At 37.6% G+C, this 10,919-nt stretch overlaps 1 protein-coding gene across 1 annotated transcript in view; it reads left to right on the forward strand.

The window, feature by feature from the left end:
- Positions 1-1,543: 1,543 nt before the first annotated feature.
- The window catches only part of KCNMB2 (potassium large conductance calcium-activated channel, subfamily M, beta member 2), a 270,475-nt gene continuing 261,099 nt past the window's right edge, over positions 1,544-10,919 (forward strand). The window contains exon 1 of the mRNA XM_008572981.1: positions 1,544-1,792. The gene's annotated coding sequence lies outside the window, so the exon portion shown is untranslated. The remainder of the gene's footprint in view (positions 1,793-10,919) is intronic.

A 10,919-nucleotide genomic window follows, 5' to 3' on the forward strand; every position in this document is an offset into this window, starting at 1 on the left:
AAATTTGAGAAAGTGTTCTTTTCTTGTCCTACCAACTTAATGGGCACAGAATTATTTTTTTTGAAATTTAAATTGTAGTATTTTTGACTTTGGTTTTGTCTCAGGGAAACCACTTTAAGGATACTCGATACAAATGAAAAATGGTTATTGTTTGTGATACAATGAGATTTTTCCACAATGAGATTTTTTTCCTGAGAAGAAATTGTGACCAACCAAATAACAAATAAAATTCATGTACAATCAGGGCATGTTCAAACCAGCAACCAAGGGTTTAGAAAAGGAAAGAGAGAAAAAAGGGGGAAAAATGGTATCTTTCTTTTATCAGATATCTGAGCAATTTACATATTTAGTTCTTGCATATAGTAAAAAAATAGACACTGTGATCTGATCATTACAGCATTTCTAGATAACAAAACTATCTGTAGTTAAATACTGATGATTCATAATCATGCCCTTGGAGATTTTGTTTTCATAGCTTGTTTGCAGTAGTTTTTCTTTGCTTGTTAATCTCTGCTCATATTTAATTCTGCAGACCATCATTGTACATTTCTGACCATATTACATCTGCTACTCTCTCGAAGCCCCTCCCCTGGAGTGGACCACTACGTTTCCATAGTAACTGTTACAAAACTATTGTTCCTGGGGTAGCAGGAGGGGAGAAAGCAAAGCAGAAGAAAAAGACTAAATCTGGGTAGTTGGAGAATAAAACATCCTCAACATTACTGCAAGCTACGACGAACTTTTTTCTGCTTCCTTATTTGGAAAGGTACTTAGAACTTTTCGGAGTAGCATTTCCAGGCAAATAATACCCTCCTCTCTCTGAGACCAATGGTAGGAAATCCCTCTTCTATCTTCCATGACCATGACAGTCCAGAGTGGATCAAGGTAATGTACACATCCCCATCCCTCCCACCCACCGTTCATTCTTTCCATTTGACAGTAGTGCATGGCATATGATTGCTTCAAACTGGAACACAAAGCTTTGTAATTCAGCATGAAAAAATCACTTACTGAACTCATTGATCTATTCAGTCCATTGGATATGTAATTTGGGATATTGTGTACATGTATACCCTAAGTCATACCTCAGGAATGATGAGAACTTTTCTTATTTGGATTGATTCTCTTACCTCAGTCTAGAGAACACTTATTTTTGTAGCTGGGAAGAGCAGGAGTCCCTCGCTGGGAGCAAAAGAACTGTTTGGGGAATCCTAGAGTGTTTATTCCCATGTTCATCTTCCATGCAGAAATACCTGTTTGCAAAAGGAATTCTTTTGCTAAAGAGGATTTGGAAATCTGATCCAGTAGACAGGGTAGCATCGGTCTAGGTCTCAGTCTCGGAAGGAAGTCTGAGCCCTCTCTCCCTTTTTAATATGAGAATTCGAAAGCAGTGGGGAAGTGATGTTGGACCTATCACAGCATTGCTAACAGACAGCCTATTACAGTATTTAATAAAAACAGAAACAGCATGCCTATCATAGGCTAATAAATCCTACCTCCTGCACGCTTTAAAAACAGTATGAAGCAGCTCTAACGGAGCTTCGGATAACTAATGGCAAGCATGGCTGTCTAGCGTGCCTGTCACTCCTATTGTCCTTCCAAACTCTTTCAGACATTTTGAGCAGGGAGTATTAAAGCTATGAGTTAGCAAGGGTTGTGACATTAATGGTCCACAAAGGCTTTAGGCACGAGAAGTAATGATGATTACCAGTGGCTATTGGGAGGACTGCACTGGATTGCTGTCACTAGAAATTAAGCGTGGCTTTTGAGGAAGATGTGACAACTACCGGAGGTAGGATTTGCATGTATAACAAAGAGATCTGTTGCTGTTCCGTGCTTTTTGTTTGCTCCATGCTGTGTGGGTCGTGAATCCTGAATCGCAGCCAGGTGCGGACTGAGAGGAAGGAAGGGGAGAGAGAGGGGAGTGGGAGACGGTCTGCTTAGAGCAAAACACAGTGGATAGTGTTGTTTTATGGCAGAAACGCCTCGAGGACAAACTGGCTCCAGCCTCGTAGCCTGCTGAGTGTGCATTCCACGTTGCTTTTCCTGTGGAGTAGAATGTTTAGAGGTCATGGAGAAAACAGTTTGTCTCTTATCTCTAATGCCAGCTGGGCTGTCGGTAGGGTTGAGTGAAGACTTTGGTGTGTGGGAAGCATAAAGGTCCAAGAAAAATTAAAAAGGGGAAGCTGTCCTTAAGACTTGAAACCTGTTAGGTAAAACATTTTATTCCCATGGTCAATGTGCTTTGATGGACAGAGTCTAATTTTTAAAGGGGGAAATTGGAAGATTACAATGGATTTCTCTGATAAAGAATTCTTTCGGATTTAATCTATCATAAAAGAAAATTGGGTACTTTCGTCCATTTTGCATATTGAAAGGCTGATCCACATTGTTTTGTGTTAAAGCAGAGCAAGAGTTTTAAACTAAAAAGAGGGGCTTTCTTTCTGTTCCTGCTCTTGCTTTTGAACTGCCGGGGCTGCAGATGGAAATGGTGATTCATTAAAGGTTATGAACTTGACGTTTTCCTTTTTTTTTTTTTCCTTAAATAAACGTCATGAAAGTACAATTCTCCTTGAAAGAGGAGAGGGGCAGCTGGGTTCCACAGTCCGGTGGATAATGAGTAGATTGCAGAGGAAATTATACTACTTTATACTTCACATGGGATCGGTATAGCTCAGTCAGAAAAGGAAATGTCAGAAAACCACAGGCTGAGATTTTTAAATCAAAAGTGCAATGATCAGAAACCAATGTTTCCCTAACTTGATCTGTGGTGCAAGTTTCAGCCTTTGTCATTGCATATGACCCTCAATGTGAAGTGGCAGAAACATAGTGAGTGAATTTCTCAGTGCTGTGCATTGTTTTCCTGATGGACTTCACAAACTCCAAGATGTAAAGATGTTTGTTTATATTTTGAAAAACTCTTTGTTCTGACGCATTGATTTGGTTATGATGAATGGCAAAGATACATGAAATAATTGTATATTTATAAAAGAATGTAATATTCTTCACATGCATCTAAAACTTCTCTATTAATGGAGTATTAACTAGAAATAAAAGTAAAAGACAATTATAGTATTTTTGTTTTGAGCTAAATTGTAGAATTAAGGCTAAGTGGGGCCTTTGCTCTTCTCTAATGCAGTTGAGTTTGTGCATTTGTGAACTTCTGTGTATATACCTCCATTCACATACGGAGTTGAAATCATTGCTCCATAATGGGTGGCATCTATGTTAAAGTTATGTGTTTGTTTTTTCTAACAGTGTGATGGATATTATTAAACTAGCTGAAATCTCTGGACTGGTCTTTATGTGACTAGGAGTACATGTTCATAAAATGACTGCATAGAATTCCCGGAGCATTTGATGGCTATGACATAGTTTTCTACTTCTATGTGGCCAGTGAAATGTGTGACCTTGACCTTGTAAAGTCCCTTTCTCTAGCCAATTGAGCTCACCAGTCAAGAATCCATGTATAAAAAGAGAGAGCTTGAAATAATGAACAAAAATACACAAATACATTTTATTCACTGTTGTCAGAAGTTTACAACTGGATATTATTTCTGTTGTTTTCATTAATTTCATTAATTTTGAAAGGACTTTCACTGGTGTGGTCTTACTAGTGTCTTCTGAATCTAATTGCATCAAGTATTTAGAGGCAATTCATGCCATGAAAATTGTCAACAGGAGAAATTATTTTGCTGTGGTCATGTTCATAACACTTTACTGATAAACTAAAATGGTTTTTCACAATTTTCACAGATTTATGGGGAAAAGTTCCTATACTAAATCTTGATGGTATATGTGTCTAGACTGTACTCCTACAACATGAAAAATATTGGGAAGATGTGATTTTTTTCCTTATAAGCTGTGGGAAAAGCCAAATCAAGTAATTTAGTCAAAACAGTCTACTTTATATCACAAATTAATTTCATTGCCCATTTACTTTGGTAGATATCAGCCAAAGCATTTCCAGATATTCCTCCCTTTCGGTTTCTGCTACATCTAGTAATGAAAAACAAACAATTCTCCAGCTATACAGAAAGCAAATCTGGAATCCATCCTGACTTAAAGAATAAAGCTTTGCTTTAATCAGTCTTGTTTTCTCAGTCCCCATGGGTAGCACAGCCGTCATATCAGTCACCAAGACACTTAGAATCCAGAGTTTTTCATGCTCTCTGTCTCTCTCATATACACATGCAGTTATCATCCTCCTTTATTGGAAGATATTGGACCAGACATTTCTCAGACTAACACAATGTTCTCTTTAATCATCTCCCTCCTTTCATCAAAATATGATGAAAAATGGATCTTCTAAAAATTTTCCTATTATATCAAATAAAAAAGTAAACAATAATGTATATATAATAAAATCCTAATTTTATTAATATATATGTGTGTAAGAAAATACTAAAAAAAATATGCACCAAAGTGTTAGCAGCAGTTATCTCAGTGTGGTGTAATTGGTGCATTTTATTCTCTTTATTCATTTGCATGGCTGCTAATTTTTTTTCAAAGAGCATGTATTATATTAACAGCTACAAGAAGACTTATCTATGTCTCCTTTTCCAATTATGTGGCCATCTTTGTTCATTATCTTGCTTCATATCGTGTAATATGCTTCACTCCAAATTCCAAAGTCATTTGTTTTTCCAAGCAACACTGAGCAGTGGTGCCATTCTCCTGTCAGAGCCCCTTTCTCCTGGGATTTCTTAATATGTCATGGAAAACTCAGCATCATCCTTTCCCAGAGACTGACTCCTACCACAAAACTCAGATTTCCTGGAAAAGAAAATTGTGTGGGTGTAATTTTTCCTTATTTTATAAATAGAGAATTTTTCAATTTCCTTTACTGATTTCTTGTTATCTTCTTAGTCTTTAAATGTTTGAGTATTCCACGGCTCAACTATAAATCTCTTCTTTATCTATACTTAAGCCCTAAATAAGCCCAATCCTGTCTCGAGACCTTAGGAACTATCCATATGCAGACAGCTCACAAATTCTAATCCTGAATCTGAACTTTTCCTCTAAGCTCCATACCCATATCCAACTACCTACATAACATTGCCACTCAAATTTCATATAAGCATCTCATACTTACCATGTTCAAAATAAAATTTCTGAATTTCCATACAAAATGTCTTCCTCCCATATTTTTCTTTATGTATGTAAATAGAAACTCCATCGTGCCACTTACTCAGAAGAAAGATCTTAGAGATCTCTTTGATTCTCTCTTTCCTTCACATGTCCCAGAAAGTCTCATTGCCTCTACCTTCAAACTATATCTAGGGTTTAGCTTCTTATTATCATTTCTACTGCTACCACTCTGGGCAAATTTCCAACTCAGATTAGTGCATTTTTTCACAGTGGGGCTGTTGTTTCTGTCTCTCCCTGCTCCCCAACACATATTTGATTCCATCCAATACCAGTGGTCATTTCGAAATTGAAGTTAAAGCATATCTTCTGCTCAGAAGCCTCCATTGTCTTCTTATCTGATTGCAGATAATATCCAAAGCCTCTCGGTGGTCCACAGGTCCTGGAATGATCTGGTTTCTCCCTGGCCTCCTCTGCTACCACTCTCCCGTTCCCATCAACTTCAGCCACACTGGCCTCCGGGCTAGTTCTCAAACCTACCGAGCACTCTCAAACCTCAGGCCTCAGGGCCTGCCACCTACAAAATTCTTCCCCTCGAGAGCCACCTCTCTCAGTTTCTCACTTTTCTCAGGCCTCTACTAAATGCCCCTTTATCAGAGAAGACTTCCCTGAAAACCGTCTTTCAAATTACACCTCCTTACATATTTCTAATCCTTAGCCAATGCTTCCTTTTTCTCCTGAATACCATGTTATCCCCAATATAATACATGCTAAGTTTTTATTGTCCATCTCCCTTCTGCTAGAATGTAAACTCTATGAAAGCAAGGATTTTGCTTTGTTCCCTGATGTATTTATAGCATGTAGAATAGGGCCTCTTATGTAGTAGGCACTCAGTAAGCAATTGTTAATGAATAAGTGGTTCTATGTAAAAATTGAATGTTTTCCTCCATGAAAATCCATTTAGCAGCATTAGATTTCAAGCATAAGTTATTCGATCTCAAAGAAGGAGCTCTGTGCCATAACACCCCGTTATTTTTCCAAAAAAAAGACATTGAACACCTTCAAGAAAGATTCATGAAGATGATTTTCTTTCCCCTCCCTGCACAGGTGGGGGGAAAAATCACATCACTAATTCCAAACCATGTCACAGCAAATAAAAATTCAATTTGCCTGAATTTGATCTTATCCAAAAGATGACTTCTATTTCAAAAAGGACATCTTCACAGATCCCCTGTACAAGTGATTATGGATGTAAACATGTCTTACATTTTCTCTGCTCTCCCTTGGTGATGACGGAGGGGATGGAGAGGAAGGTCTGGCTGGGTTCAGTTTGCCTTTCTGAGGATATAAACCCCAGTAGCCTATGTGGCAATAGGAATCAACCAATAGTAATCAATAATTGTACTCTTCATGTACATTCTCTCATAAGCAGCATGGCACAATCTCAGTCTGCTTAACAGTGACCTCTCTACCATTAGCAAAGTATGTCTTCAAATAATTAAACTATAATAAAATAATCTTTTTGTCCAAATCAGGTATAAGAAATAATAGCCAATATTTCTGGAATGTTTTAGAGTCTAGAGAGGAAGTATGATGTGAAAAGGACACAGCATCTGAGACAAGCACGAGTTTTAATAATAGATAAACTTGGTCTGAATCTCACCTTCTCTACTTCATAGCTATGTAACTTTGGGCAGTTCTCAAAATTCTATGGAGCCTGAGTTTCCTCACTGGTAATTGGTGATAGCGATACCTACCTCTTTGGGTTGAAGATGAAATGTGATCATGTATACCACTTCTCCATTAGAGTACCTGGCCCAGCGGAGGAGCTTAAAAAGTAGTAGTTTTCTCATGGCTATTGTCATTCAATCTTCACAGCATGCCTCAGCAGTAGAGAGCATACTTTCCATTGAACAGATAAGAAAACTAAGGTGTAGAGAAATTAATTAAATTGCTCAAGGTCAAAGAGCTAGTAAGCTATCAAAATTTACTCTCCCTTCAGCCATAGAGACTCCTAATAAAGAGAATGTCAGATTAAACACCTTTAATGTACTTAGTGCCTGAAGGCTGCCAGTGATTAGGACAATTTTTTTTAAAGGAAGAATCCGAAGAGACTTTTTCCCCTGTGAACAGTATGGGTGCTTTATGTATTCCTGCCCTAAACAAAGAGTAGACTCAAACTCTTGTGAAACAAATTAAATGAATGCAGATTGACAAATTAAGAAACCACAGGGGGCTGGCCGGTTGCTCAGGTGGTTTAGAGGGTGGCCTGTAGCAAATTAAGAAACCTCAGTCTCTAGACCTGCTGTACAATGGAGCGTGGGAAAACCAGCTTCCAAGCCCTGAATACCTTGGTTTGCATTTCAGTTCTATGTACTGACAGTTGTTTGACTTTGCTGAACCTCCCTTTCGTCAATAGAAATGTAGACCGTACATCACTCATGGGATTGTGAGAATTAAATAAAATAATCTATGTCTAGCTGATAGCACCATGTTTGGCACAAATTAAGTGCATAATGCATATTACCTATTAGTATTTAACTATTATTATCTATGATGAAACTATAAACATTAATTGTGTATATTATGACACTCAGATTTGATTTAAAAATCTCCTTTAGGTTTTATTTCTTGATATTGCATGTCTCCGTATTTATTCAATAGTTATAATTTAAGAATCATCAACATCAAGGTATCATATAGGACTTCAAGGCTTTGGAGCATCTGACCAGAACCAGAAACAGATTTACCTGAAATGTGTGACATTTGCCCATTTCTTCTTAGACTTAAAATAAGAGAAGCAATTCTGGAAAAATCAATGAAAATGTCTAACTCTCTGAAATACTGAACCCAATTTTATAGATTCTTGTACCAGAGGCAGGTGGAACTTCAGTGGAGTGCCGTCCCTCGGCCTTGTCAGTCTTCAGCTTTTACACTTCCCAGGTCTTCACTCTGCCTATGGCTGCGCTGGCTGGATCCCTGAGAAACTGACCAGATAAATGCACAATTATACAGTGTAACATGCTCAGTGCACAACATGCATGAAGCTAGCAATAAGCATCATCAATTTTTCTAGATTTAGCATTACTGTACTGTTTTCTGAATGCAAAGAGTGTTTTATATAATTACTCAATAAAAATATCAGCACCTCCAATTAAACTCTCAAATACTGATCTACTACATAGGTTAAAATATTTTCTTTTCTTCAGTCAATTCTAGCCTTCATCCTGCACTAAATAACTTCTCAAATTTCAGATTCCTGAAGTGTGGTTTTGCAGCTGATGGTTGTATATTTGTGGATGTTTTCTTTAATTTTTTTTAAATTTCTCAAATCCCCTCTGTAAGTGCAAGTGGTCCTAACAGTAGTATCTCTGTCTAAAAGTGTAGATATGCCTTGTCATAAAATTGTCAGATTTTTAAGGTTTGATTTTTTTTCTTCACATGGCTTTTTTTAAATTTCTCAAATCCCCTCTGTAAGTGCAAGTGGTCCTAACAGTAGTATCTCTGTCTAAAAGGGTAGATATGCCTTGTCATAAAATTGTCAGATTTTTAAGGTTTGATTTTTTTTCTTCACATGGGGTTGCTCCTTTTTGTTCCAAGAATACCCTGTGCATAATTCTCCTATGGCCCTTATTCCACTGTGCTGTGATCTTTGGTTCACTTAGCTGCCTCTCCTCCCCCCTCCATTAAACTGTAAGTCCCTGGAAGGTTAAGGACTGGGTCATAGTCATCACAGTATTTCCACTGCTTAGCAGAGTTCCTGGCAGTAGTTAATGTTCAATAAATGTTTCCTGAATGAATGAATCAATGATATCTGTGCTAGATTTCTCAATGCCCAGTTTGACCTAAGGACGGTAAATGACCAATTGGAAAAATAAATCATACACCTCAGAAATAGAGTGTTGCATGGAACTGTTTTATAATAATAAAGCCCTGGACCTGCCATGTGCTTACTAACCTCTCATTCACCTGTCCTCTCATATCTTCTTGTTATATTCTCAGGGCCATATCAGACGTTCTTTTTGACCGTTTTCTTCTCCTTTCCTGTCTGCTGTCTGTCCACAGCCGCTACCCTAACTTTCTAAAGCACATGGTGGGAACTTCCATTCCAAGCTGACTTCAAGTCTGACAGCTCAGATAGCAAATGCCTAAACCCCCTCCTCCTGAGAGCCAGGGAGACGGATGAGCCTGGGTGAGAATTTCAGCTCAGAGGGGAGGGGAGGGAATAAATCAGTGTCAAAACGTCAAGCCTGCCGACTGCTTAGGAAAAAAAGAGAAGATGCTTATAATACTGGGCAGGAGGACTTTGGGGTACATTTGTAGGCATTTGTACTAAATAGAGGAAATGTCAGATGTATCCCACATGCAGTTTCCTTGTCACCTTGGTGTTTTCCTGAGTGTGAAATTAAAACTCCAAAAAGTTCTGGACAAGGGGGCTCATTTTCAGTTTTCAACAAATCCATTCAATGAGTGAAAAAGAATACTTAGGCAAGTAGTAAAATATGTAACTAAAATTTTAAAGTATAATTCTAGACCAAACAATTAGGTTACAAAATTATCGAGACCAGACACTATGTGTCTGTTTGTTTGTTTGTTTGCAGGTGAATAGAATTACGTTAGATATACACAAATTTTTAAGATTAATTTTTGATTACTATATAGTCTCCTCTTCACCCTATCCCCTGAGGTAAAGCCTTATTAGAGAAATCAGGTAAATGTCTTACCTATATTTACCAGGTAGCATGACTGGGGATTTAGGTTCTAGAAACTACATGAATCTTAATTCATTGAATCCCCTTTGAGCATGATGGTATAGACAGGGCTCTTATGGAAGGGGAAGAAAAGAGGAGCTTGTGAGTTTTGATGTTGCCTGTCTCTTCATAGGATCATATATTCACAGGCATTTCTGTGACTGGAAATGATTCACAAAACCAGTCCACATAGGATCCTTACAAAGGAGGATTCAATTTGGAAATTTCTTAAAATAAAGCCCTTACTATACACTACCCGTGTCTGGGAATTCCCCTGAGCTTGTGACATAGTTCAGGACTCTATAAATAATGAGTTTGGTTTTCTAAGACTTATGAATTCTTTTTTTCATTAAATTTTTCACTGAAAAGCTGGGAAAGGTCAAGCACTTGACTTCATAACTCTTATCCACAAAGGTAAAATATCTTCCAAAGTAAAGCTCTTAGAACATTAAAAATAGCCAGCAATTCAAATGCAAATCTAGAATCTTCCTTACTTTTCATCAGATGCAGAGAATCATTCTGGACATGCTGCATAAGGCACTTCATGAGCAGGAGAAAGAAGCAGTTGATAATCTTGCTCAGGAGATCATTCTTGAATGTCGGGAGTTTGGTTTTGCATAAGCATCTGAAAATTTCAGACCATGTGAAGAATGTATAGCTCCATCGAATCCGACTTAAACTTCCTCAGAGGGATTGTATTTCTGTAGTCATTGTGGAACTGCTGATTGTCTTTGGATTTTTCTTCATCTCCTGATATATTTTAAATAAAGAAATTAGAAGAAGAAGGGGAAAAACTCTGACATCCAGAAGAAACTAATACCTAACTTCAGAGGCAAAATTATAACAGAACTAGTCCATTTTCTTTGTCTCTGTGAAGATGATCAATGCCTGATTTAACTTTGCTTCCTAGTGTTTTATTTCATCCTGTGTGGTGCTTGAGAAGAGCTGTGGGAGGCTCTCTGTATAGACAACTCAAGGTAACTGTTTGCTTTTAAAACATAAACTAGAACAGCACAGGGCTCACCTTTCTGTAATGTATAAAAAGAAAAGTTAAGAGAGAAAAATAAAGTTAATATGTAA

The sequence above is a fragment of the Galeopterus variegatus genome, unplaced genomic scaffold, assembly GCF_000696425.1.
Source record: "Galeopterus variegatus unplaced genomic scaffold, G_variegatus-3.0.2 Scaffold859, whole genome shotgun sequence".
NCBI lineage: Eukaryota > Metazoa > Chordata > Mammalia > Dermoptera > Cynocephalidae > Galeopterus > Galeopterus variegatus.